Source organism: Syngnathoides biaculeatus, chromosome 2 (assembly GCF_019802595.1).
Source record: "Syngnathoides biaculeatus isolate LvHL_M chromosome 2, ASM1980259v1, whole genome shotgun sequence".
NCBI classification, from domain to species: domain Eukaryota; kingdom Metazoa; phylum Chordata; class Actinopteri; order Syngnathiformes; family Syngnathidae; genus Syngnathoides; species Syngnathoides biaculeatus.
Genome location: NC_084641.1, coordinates 26989204 through 27001324, shown reverse-complemented (window position 1 = coordinate 27001324; position 12121 = coordinate 26989204). Strand labels below are relative to the sequence as shown.

General features: G+C 44.5%; 1 protein-coding gene across 6 annotated transcripts in view; it reads left to right on the top strand.

The window, feature by feature from the left end:
- LOC133513361 (synaptotagmin-2-like) overlaps window positions 1-12121 on the top strand; it is an 82631-nt gene that overhangs the window by 38846 nt on the left and 31664 nt on the right. The window contains exon 1 of one of the 6 annotated variants that reach the window (XM_061844132.1): window positions 644-719. The exons of the other annotated variants lie outside the window; for them this stretch is intronic. The gene's annotated coding sequence lies outside the window, so the exon portion shown is untranslated. Of the gene's footprint in view, window positions 1-643; window positions 720-12121 lie in introns of those variants that run through there. 6 annotated transcript variants of the gene reach the window in all.

The window sequence follows — 12121 nt, the reverse complement described above, 5'->3', positions numbered from 1 at the left end:
TGATTACAGTGGAAATGATGCATGTCCAAACACACACTACGGACAAACGTAATAAGACAGCAACACAGCCGATGGCTTCTGTGGTAAACAGTCAGCTAATGACTGTCTTCTTCTCATCTTCATCCTCTAATCTCCACCCCATCATCTTCAAAATGTCGTGGTTGTTGATTTTTTTTTTTTTTTTTTTTCCCAACCTCTTCGCAATTGCTAGTGTGTTTATGCTTGATGCAACCCCATCAGATCTCACGGCAGCGATGACGTAAGCGCGAGCCACGCTCGGGATGTGTTCGGGTTGCCTGTATGCAGCGGACCGCGACGCGGAGTGCTGCACACAGCACCTTGTGAGTAGCATCACATCGGATGAGTACCGAGCACTGGAGTGGAGGGAGGGATGGAAAGAGAGCGCGGGGGAGGGAGAGAGGGGAAGTGGAGAGGAGGGTCGGGGGTGGGGGATCCATGAAAGAGATAGAAAGAGGAGGAGGGGACTAAAAGAAACAGAGGTGGGGGTGGTCAGAAGACTGTGTGAGTGAGGGGGGGGGCAGTGGTGGGGGGGGTTGTGGTGCAGCGGAAACGGTGTGAAGAGGACTGCAGTTGCTGGTACTGATGGGAGAGCGGTGCGGGGACATTTATAAGTCACTGTATCATTAACCCTAAGTGCCTCTTCGGCGAATGGGATAGTCTGTCGTGGAGGACAGGATCACGGAATCGCAGCATCGCTGGTAAGGGTGCGTTTTAACTCTCGTCTCAGCAAAACTTGAACACTTCCTCTCTGAGGACTCCGGCAGAGTTGTAGGCTTTTAACTCGTCTGCTCGTCTGGGTTGACAGACGTCGTTAGAGTTTCGTCTCTCGCGTGTAAAAGTTTCCCCGTCCATGAATGCGGTGCAAACTTTACTCAGGAAAAGGAGTAGCGGTTGAGGTCGAAATCTGGTTTAGCAGACTTTGGTGGGTGACAGGAGTGGATAGATGTTTTGTGCGGCACGGGGAGAATTGTGGTCTCTTTCGCAAAATCTCCTTGATCGGTGAGAAACATCACACGTGGAGCCGAAAGAACCGACGCCGAAATAATTCACCCGCCCTGCATTTTGTCATTCTGAAGAAAAAACACACAGGTGGGGATGCGCTCTTAATTCTTGTAAGTCGTCAGGAGGCTGACAGTTGTGATAAAGAGGGCGGACGAGAGGTGGGATCTTAAAAAGTGCTGCAGGATGCTTTTTTTTTTTTTTTTTTTCCCACCCCCCCAACTGTCTCTCATGGGACATAAAACACTGGCAGCACTGAGGTGACACTAGCAAGGACAAAGCCTATCTTGGGCTGCTTGTAATTCCACATTAGGCCTGTCATTACAAGAGATTGCAGCAAATGAAATTCACATTCATTGCTGCTTTAATGTCAATTGCTCTAAATAAGTAGGTTGTGTTATTGAAAGCCCGCCGGGTCCACACGTGTGCTTTTGTGAGGCAAATACGGGCTCATTTTCCGTCTCTTCAAAGAGAATAACACTGTAACTTTGTTTTCCCCTGACGCAGCATCTTCAAATCCAGATCAACCCGGGTTCGGTCCGTCCCCGGAGTGATCAGAGGCGGCCAATGGAGTGGTCACGCTCAACTTTCGGAAACGTAGTAAACAATTGCGCAGAGGATCATATTTTTAAGTGTATACAGCATATGTTTACCTCTGCGGTAGCAAAGAGCAGAGGGGCGTTTGATGCCGAGCTCTCTGGCTCTAAAACATTCAGGCTGGCTCATTAAGTGTGAACCGCAGGCTGCCGCTTCCTGTGGCTGTCACACAGACAAATACTCTCCGAGGCTCTCATGCAAAACCCGGAAAAATGGGGGATGCTTTGAAGTTCGCCAATCTTATTTCGCTGTTCAATTTGCCCCCGCTGAGAAGTCAGCTGGAGCCCGAATCCTCGGTCCTCTCAGAGAATAAGAAAGAATAGAAGCTGGTGCAAAATTGGTTCGTATTCTCTGTATTGTTTGCGCTGTCTTGGAGCAACTTGTCCAAACGACTGCTGCTTTTGCCCCGACGTGTGTGACGGTTTGCGCCTGGCAGCGCCGAAGCACTTCAGCGTTAAACTGTCAGATGTGACTCCAGGCACAACCCTTCTGACTGTGCTGATGATGCAGTCTCAGCTCTCTCATCTTCAGAACAAACAAACAAAAAAAAAAATGGTCTTCAAAAACCAAAGTGGGACAACGAGACAATTTGTGAGCTATTTTTCAGCTTCACGAGGAGGAAATTGTCGGGTACGGCACTCACCAGACACGCATGGTGACTTATCTCATGGTTGACCGTAGTTTAAGAAATAAAATAACAATAATATGGTAAATTCACTGATGTGTAGGATCGATTCCCGCTCAGTGATGGTGTCGATATCTCCTCTGTGACTGACTGGCGACCAGTTCAGGTTGTCGTCCGCCTTTCGCCCGAAGCTAACTGGGATTGGCTCCAGCTTTCCCGCAACCCTTGTGAGGATAAGCGGCTTGGATCATGACATAACATAATATGGGAGGCGGCACAGTGGATCAGCTTGTAAAGCTTTGGCCTCATAGTTCTGTGGACCCGGGTTCGATCCGGGACCCTTCTGTGTGGAGTTTGCACGTTCTCCCCGTGCCTGCGTGGGTTTTCTCCGGGCACTCCGGTTTCCTCCCACATCCCAAAAAACATGCACCATTAATTGGACAATCTAAATTCCCCGTAGGTGTGATTGTGAGTGTGGTTGTTTGTGTCTATGTGCCCTGTGATTGGCTGGCAACCAATTCAGGGTGTACCCTGCCTCCTGCCCGTTGTCAGCTGGGATCGGCTCCAGCACTCCTGCGACCCGCGTGAGGATAAGCGGCTAAGAAAATGGATGGATGGAATAATATGGGAAGGGGATGATTAAAAATCTTTTGGATTAGGGGAAAATAATAATGCACTGTGACTGAACATGTAGGTTTAAAGAAATATCAGGGTCACACTGCAGATTATGAAGTTCTATAATTTCTCAAGTACAATGCACAGTCCCCCTGCAAAAAAATAAAAATAAATGCCAAAAGTCACTGGTCCGCATGATACATAGGTAGTGTATAGTGGAAAATGGAAAAAAAAAAACCCTTCCCATTTAATAAATGTATGCCACCACCTAGAGGTTCTGGAAAAAGTTGAACACTTTCATCGTAATATGTATGGCAGAATTTGTGAAATGTTTTTTTTTTTTTACAATACAATTGATGAGTGAGCAACAACCATCATTAATTTCTTTTATTGTTACGTTTTGTTTGATGATAACGCTTTTCCGAAACGCTTGACAGTTTAATTTGAATCCCATTAAAATGACATTAAATATTTTTCACCTGGCCCTTCACGTTTTGTTTCAAGAATTTTACTCGTATTACGAGAATTCTGCATGGGTAATCAGATTTATAAGTACAACTGTGTTTTCTCATTTACAGAATAAAAGGTTGGCTGAATTTCAAAATAAGCTCTGTTTAATTTTCCCCGAGGATATTTTTCATCAGTTTTTTTTTTCTGTTTACTGCAATACACTACGCCCCTTGTGAGGATAAGTGGCGAAGAAAACTGATGGATGGATTATTGCAATACAGAGCATGCAGTTTTTTGGGATTAATAAAATCCCCCGTGTGTCTATTATATGATTCATTCATCCATCTAAAATCAAACCATCGTGCTTTTTAGGACAAAAACTTCCAAACCTTTCTCAGCTGCTTATGCTCACAAGGGGCTGTGGGAGCGTTGTAGCCTATCCCAGCTATCTTCGGACAGGGTATACCCTGAACTGTGTGCCAGCCAATCGCAGGGCAGATATTAATAAACGACCACCCACTTTCACATTCACACATATCGAGATTAAATCATTACAAAGGTTATAATTAGATATTTATTGTTGAAGTCCCACCCCAGTGTTTTGATATTCGCTGTATTTGTAGATGTTCTAATTTATTGTCTAGTCAGCGAACACCGAAGAGGGTGTTGCGCTTAGTCGGGGTCGCCCTTTTAACTTAGTTGTTAATCCGCCCAGACGACTGCATTTTCGCATCCGATTAAACCGCCTCCGCCTGCTCCTCTTGGAGGCCCGTGCTGCTATGCGAGCCCGCTGCTCCGTAGCCCGCTTATCAGGATTCTCTTATGAGGCGTCGGAGGCAAGAAGATGGAGGACCCACGTGCAAGGAAGCGAGGGGGCAAGGCAGGAATGCAGGACTCTCCGGCAAAATATTTAAATTTACAAAACAAAAGTCAAATGAAGATGACTGATGACAAAAAAAAAAAAATGTCTGGACAGAATGTGGGAAATGATCAAGATCAAAGCAGTGTAACTGATGAGTACTGCTGTGTTTTTTGGGGTTTTTTTTTTTCAGTTTCTCAATACCTTAAGAACCTGCACGTTGTTGGTGTGTTAGTATGACTTCTGCTCCCGGTACACACAATTGAATCCTGTGGTGTGTCTATTGAAATTTTTTCTGAATGAACACCGTATCCCGTGCATGGTGTAAACGGGTCTAAGCAGGGTGGAACAGTTGGCGGAAGGTGTCCGTCCGGTGTTCTGTGCGACAGAAGAGGACAAGGTTTATAAAGCAGTGGTGAGGCCGGCCATGATGTACGGATTAGAGACGGTGGCACTGAAGAAACAACAGGAAGCAGAACTGGAGGTGGCAGAAATAAAGATTTTGAGGTTCTCGCTCGGAGTGAGCAGGTTGGATAGGATTAGAAACGAGCTCATTAGAGGGACAGCCAAAGTTGGATGTTTTGGAGACAAAGTACGAGAGAGGAGACTTCGATGGTTTGGACATGTCCAGAGGCGAGAGAGTGAGTATGTTGGTAGAAGGGCGCTGAGGATGGAGCTGCCAAGGAAGAGAGAGCGAGAGGAAGACCAAAGAAAAGGTTGATGGATGTTGTCAGGGAGGACACGAGGTTAGTTGGCGTTCGAGAGGAGGATACCACGCGATAGGCTTAGATGGAAAAAGATGACACGGTGTGGCGACGCCTAACGGGACAAGTCGACAGGAAAAGAAGAAGAAGAATCCCGTGCATGATGTACGAAGTTGCTGACATATTGACACATTGATGAGGGGTCGGTCTGGCCCCCACCACCGACAAAGGAGGCCAAGCCAGGTCACCCGTCCAGCAGGGGACCCAATCAGGGGTATGTCACCCACACCCCTGGACCCAGCACAATCATCAACTCCTCATTCTAACCTACTTCACTCCTTCCTATCTTTATTACTTTATCTCTGTCCAATGCGTATAGATCTCTTTCTCCTTTAGTGTCCAGCCTGGTGTACATGTCATCATCCGGCACCTCTTTGGTCTTTGTCATCTCTAGATTTTCCCTATGTCACATCTGCATGTATTCCTTTCCCGTCTCCTCAGTCCTCTGGCTGTCCCACTTCTTTCTCTTTCCTTGTATGATTTCCTGTACTGTGAAGTTCCACCACCAAGTCTCCTATCAGAAGATAAGCCAAGTCTCCATCCTGCCTGTCTCTGTGATCCCCTTGGCTGTAGTGGTCCAATCCACTTGGAAGCTCCCGCTGTCCACCGAGATCCGATGTCACCTCTTTTTTTTAAAAAGCTGGACAACAATCTCATTTTCTCAGCTTCCACCATGTGGTTCTCTCCTCTGCCTATGTCTTCTTAATCCTCTTCAGAGTCATCTGACACAACAACCACACTCTCCCCCGCGACTACGTTCCGGCCAGTAACCTTCTGATTACATCGTCTGCAAAAATGTAATCCACCTGCGTGCCTCTATCTCGGCTCTTGTAGGTCATCCTATGTTTTTGCCTCTTCTGGAAGAAAGTCTTCACAAGAGCCATTTGCATCCTTTTTGCAAAATCCACCAACATCTGTCCGTGCAAGTTCCTTTCCTGGATCTCAAACTTACTCGTCACTTCTTCTTCGCCCCTGTTTCCTTCACCAACATGTCCATTACTATCTGCACCAATCACAACTCTCTCTCTCTCTCTCTCTCTCTCTCTCTCTCTGTCTGTGATACTGAGAAGTACTTGGTCTAACTCCTTCAAGAATTTCTCTTTCGCCTCTAGGTCACGTCCTACTTGTGCCTCATAGCTGCTAATAACATTCTACATCAAACCCTCAATTTCAAGTTTCAGCTTTATCACTCGATCAAACACTCTTTTCACCTCCAAGACATTCTTTGCTCACACTTCCTTTATAATAACCCTTACTCCATTTCTCTTCCCATCTACACCGTGGTAAAATAATTTGAGATATGAACACCAGAGATTGCATTTTTTCAATTGAGCAAGTTTGTCGGTCCCTGTCTTGGCAGTACCGGTCCCCGATGCGGCACGCGCCTGCCGCAATCAGCGGAGGCGCACACCTGCGCCCCGTCTCAAGTGATCACGTCCCATTGGTACAGAACCACAAGTACGGTCTGGCCTCTGCCAGATCGTTGCCTCATGCCTCGTTTCCGGACTCTCGTAATCCTGTTCTGGATCTCCCGTGTACCGAACCTTGCCCGCCCACTGACCTGCCACATACGCCTGATGACCTTGTTACTGCTGCTCCCGTTGACTACCTGCCTGATCCCCGACACTTCTTCTTTTTCTTTCGGCTTGTCCTGTCTGGGGTAGCCACAGCTTGTCATCTTTTTCCATCTAAGCCTATCTCGTGCATTTGCCTCACAGTTTTCAGGATCTAGGTTCAAATCCAGTCTCACCTGTGTGGAGTTTGCATGTTCTTCCTGTGCCTGTGTGGGATTTCTCTGGGTCCTCCGGTTTCCTCTAACATCCCCAAAACATGCACGCTGAGTTAATTGAAGGCTCTTGAAATTCTAAATTGCTCATAGGTGTGATTGCGAGTGCGAATTGTTGGTTTATTTGTGCCCTGCAATTGGCTGGCTACCAGTTCAGGGTGTAGCCCGTCTCTCACCCAGAGTCGGCTGGGGCAGGCTCCAGCACCTCCACAAGCCTAGCGAGTACAAAAGGTACTAAAAATGGAAGGATGGATGAATGTTTCTGGTCGTTGTGATGTCCATGTGTCACACAAGGTAAACCGGAACACTTTTGGTTGGCAGAAGGCCAAATGGAGGAATCACAAGGAAGTTCCCACTCGTATCCTCGTCGTCTTCTTTTCCTTTCGGCTTGTCCCGCTAGGGGTCGCCACAGCGTGCCATCTTTTTCCATCTAAGCCTACTTTGTGCATTTTCCTCTCTGACACCCGCTGTCCTCATGTCCTCCCTCACAACATCCATCAGATCTCTCGCCTCTGAACATGTCCAAACCATTGAAGTTTGCTTTCTCTAAAACATCCAACTTTGGCTGTCCCTCTATTGAGCTCATTTCTAATCCTATCCAACCTGTTATAACCAAGCGAGAACCTCATCATCTTCATTTCTGCCACCTCAAGTTCTGCTTCCTGTTGTTTCTTCAGGGCCACCGTCTCTAATCTGTACAACATGATCCCCGACACTGAACTGAATAAAACCGTTTCCCGAACTAACAACCCCGTTTTCTGGTCGTGACAAAGTTGGTATGTGTGCGAGGGTCAATCGGCAGAGTGAGTTGCCAACTGGAAATTTTTCATGGTGTGCGTTCATCTGAGATGACACGCTGTGGCGACCCCGAAAGGGACAAGCCGAAAGAAACTTACTTACTTACTTCCCGTTCAGCCATGTCGGTCAGTATGTGGTTTGCCTTTGATGTTGAAATAAACACAACAAAGGCCTTGATCTTCATAAACAATATTGATTGGACCCCTTGTTAGCTCAGCATAGAAGATGGATTTGTGAAATTACTGTACATGTATTTTCACTAATTCAGCTTCCATACAGGTTAGGTGTACATTGTATATGGGGCAATACATTTTACTTAATTATTAAGAATCCAATTAGAAAATGTCGTCCAAACTGGCATATTTGAAGGAGTGCTTCTTTGTTGACTCATTGACTGGTTTTGGATTGGCCATACAAAAAGTCAAAAAAACGACCCTTAAAATTCCTGTCATCACCACTTGTTGCCTGGCAACTGGTCAAGGCCAAAAATAGTACCCCCTATAAACTTGATGCAGTATTAAGTAAAAGTGATGTCATTTTTTTGATTGGTGAGCTTGAAAAGTTCTATTCCATTCGAGCTCATTTAAAGTCAATTTTTTTTTTTTTAAGTTTAATTCATCTCACCAAAGTTTCATTGTAGCATAAGACTTTCATGGGTCACTCTTTCTATATTTTAGTTGTGAATGTGGCCCATCGGCATTGGTGCGGGGTCGTCCACGTTTCCCCTGCAGTTTTACATGCAGATTGGTTGACTACATCAGTGACAGAATGATTAATCCACCTATCAGAAAACAGAGAGAGGGGTTGAACGGAAGGCCAGAGGGAGGATGTATGGCAACTGGCTGGAAATGAGCCCAAAATCTCCTCCTTCAGCATTCAAATCCTGGCCCCCTCCCAGACCCCCTTTTTCAAGAATCCCTCCCGATAATAGCCGAGTCACACTGAGCCGCAGGTGAGACTAAGCATTGTTTTATCTGCACGAGCGTGTTTGTAAATAAGCCTCTCGGGACCACCGTTTTGGGTCGGCACGCAGCGAGATATACGAGGCCGGGCCAGCCTCGATCTCTCTCCCGCGAGCTGATACGCAAGGCACCTTTGTGACATCCTTATCTCGGCTGCTGCCCTCAGAGCCGTGCTGGCGCTGGCAGGGTTTCCTGAACTAATTTCATTATGTTGACACAGCTGCCACACTGAATCATGCCCACAATCTTTTCTTTTAGATTGCTGGGTTTTTTTTTTTTTGTGCTGCGTGTGCCTGCATCTTGAATATATATCTGTAACCCTGAGGGAAGCATGGCCGCATGATGCGCAAGTAGATTCCTCACCCCGAACGGTTGCATAAGCATATTTGCAGATCGTTTGCAAAGTGAACAAGTTACCCATCATATTGATATGTTGTAGTATTGATTATTTTATAGAAAAAAAATACTGCTAGCTCCTCTTGGTTTCCATCAGCTGCAAAAAAAATTGGGATTTTTTTTTTGTTTCAACCTTACTGTGAATCACATCAATACACTGTAGCAATAATGTTTGTTTTACATTCAAGAATAAGTATTTAGTCATATCAACAATTCATAATCACATTTCAAATTTCTAGTAACAATATATGTTGGACCCACGCAAAATAGATTTCAAAATGTTCATTTTTGATGAACTGCCACCAATAAATGAGAGAAATTAGATTTCTACAAAGTGATGTGAGGTTTTTGAAAGTTTTGGAATTTGTACAAGCAACTTATTGTCATGAGCAAGGCTTGGCGACTGCCGAGAGGGGCGTGGCCAGGCCACTGCTCTGGGCGGTGACACCAGCTGTTTCACATTGGGACTGTAATTAGACGGGCATTTCAGTTGGAGCTTTTGTCACTGGCATTTGCCAGTTCGTTGCTTTTGTTAGTGAGTTGCATTCACTGTCTGTGGGACTCTCCGCTTCCACACGTAAGTTAGAGTAACCCTAGTCACAGCGATTCTGTGCCCCTTCAGTTTGATCCTGTCCTGTTGAGTTTTGTTAGTTTACCCCAGAGTCATCAGACCTTGGTGTATGTCTTTTGGATCCCGTCTAGCTTCGCGTTTCTGTGCCTCTGCCTTGTCGGACTGCTACACCATGTATGACCCAGTTTCCGGAATAAACCACGTTGAACATTATGCCTCTGCCTCGAAGTCCTGCATTTGGGTCCGCCCCCGTTCGTGACACTTATTTTGACTTGAATGCCGCAAGCTATTCAAACAATTGTACTGTAGTTTATACCAAATAACCCACTGTGGAGAGAATAAAGTGAGAAGTCGATACACATTTTCATGCAGAAACAGTTTTCTTGCTGAAATATCTTTTCATCAGAGGGATGCAGGTAACTATCCAGTTCTCCAGAGTCTAACACGATCAGTTAATTTAGCTCACACACTCAAACTGATTTGATCATAAAACTTTAATATAAGCATATTTGAAGTTACAGTCTTTACTGTCATATAAGTATAATTGTGTCATTAGAAAAAAAAATATTTTCCTGCATGATTACAATGAGAAAGACTAATTATTGTACTCATTTTGGTCATCTTCCATATGCTGCCCTATCTATCTATCTATCTATCTATCTATCTATCTATCTATCTATCTATCTATATCTATCTATCTATCTATCTATCTATCATCTATCTATCTATCTATCTATCTATCTATCTATCTATCTATCTATCTATCTATCTATCTATCTATCTATCTATCTATCTATCTATCTATCTGTCTATCTGTCTATCTGTCTATCTCTAATTTTGGGTCTTTTACCTCCGAGCCATCACATGTATTCTTTGGCAGTGGCTTTGTGAAATGAATGAATAAATAAACAGCTAAACATACCTATGGAGTGTTAATCTTTTAAATGCAAGGACGATGCTTCAAAACCCGAAAGTTTTTGCTTTCTTAAAATTAAAAGTGTCTCCTGTCAACGTCATTTTCAAGGGCTAATTTGTCACATTGCAGTAATTATCATAGTGCGAAAGCAGAAGACTTTAATTTATTATTATATTTTTTTTCTTGCTCAGCTCCAGAAACTGGCACAGGATTGACACCATGTGCTCTTTTAGAATTTGCCAGAGCTTTTGACAGTTCTTGGCTATCTCTGTTGAATCAACATAAAAGAATACCTCGAGAATACCTCGCATCAATCTGTCTTTGCTGCTGCATTTATCGAGTGCCGGTGTAAAACTGTAGGACTGAACCTTTGACATATTTGGATTATTGTTGTGAAATGTGGCGCTAAATAGCAATATTAGGGAGTCAGTAGAAAAGCAGTGCTTCAGGCAACTCTATCCTCACAAGGGTTATGGGAGTGCTGGAGCCTATATCAGTTAATTTTTTAGCAAAAGGCGTACTATACCCTGAAGTCAGGCGAGTGTAACCCTACACCATTTTTCTCGCTGGCCGCGTTGTAGTTCCGGTTTCCCTCAGAGGGCCAATGTGATTATGAAACAATAAAAATATTGAATAGTCTCATCATATTTACATCATCAACTTCTGAACTGGTTTTGGAATCAGAAATCATGGGCAATGTGTTTTTTAACTGGTAACACAAAAATGCTCATGATATCTCAACGTCATCAGTTATGATAATCCCAATTTGAAATTTTGGCATAGAATTTGCAACAATCATGTAAATTGACACTCTGGATTGGGCTCCATGGGCCACATAAAATCATGTGTTGGGCCGAATCTGGCCCCCGGGCCTAGAGTTTGGCACCTGTGCCCTACATTATCAGTGACTCTTGACTGAAATTTCTAATGTGGAATGCTGAAAAGGCTCTTTTCAATTCAACAGCACTGCAATTCTTAAAACATTAATAAATGCTTACGATAGAACCAGTAGAGTATTTTTTTCTCGGAAGATTGTAGATTCCGGGGTTAGGTCCTCACATAATCTCAACCTCCAGTGGTAAATAACAAGCGATGCTGGCTGCCATCAGTATCTTCCCGTAATCCTATTAGAACTTGTCAAAATGAAGGCATTGTGACTTGGGGAGTTCTGAGCTCATTTCAGCAGGAGTGAATCACGACAGCGTAGTAGCGAGAGTTCAGGACCAAAGCTGCGGAAAGATCTGTAATTGAAACAAAGTAACCATCCCAACTCTGCTTTCTTGATAGCATCAGTGCCCTCTCGATAGCATCAATGCCCCCCATCCCGCCCCCACTCACCGCCCCCATCTGACCAATGCCAGCAAGGGCCCAGTTGTCAAACAGCTCTAAAAGATCGGGAAAATGGTCACGGTCCAGACTCCACAGTTGCGATGTGAATGGAAGCGATCGGTAGTGTGCACTGTTGGTGGACACAAAAAGAAAAGCTAATAGTTGTTTGTAAAATGGCTCACAAGTCGTTCACCACAATAAAAATGACAAGGAGGAGCGTTTAGGACTGCTTTTTCAGGTAGGCTAACAGTTAGCCTAGCTTTTTTTGTATTCAGACATGTGATCTGACTGAATGAAAAATAGCCGGGGGTCTGGGGGCTGCAAGCATGATCAAAGGATGAGCACCAATTTTGAGCTGCAAGTTTTATAAATTGTATTATGAATGAAATATATCTAGTACATCAATAAATAAATTCTATTCTATTTTAAAAAT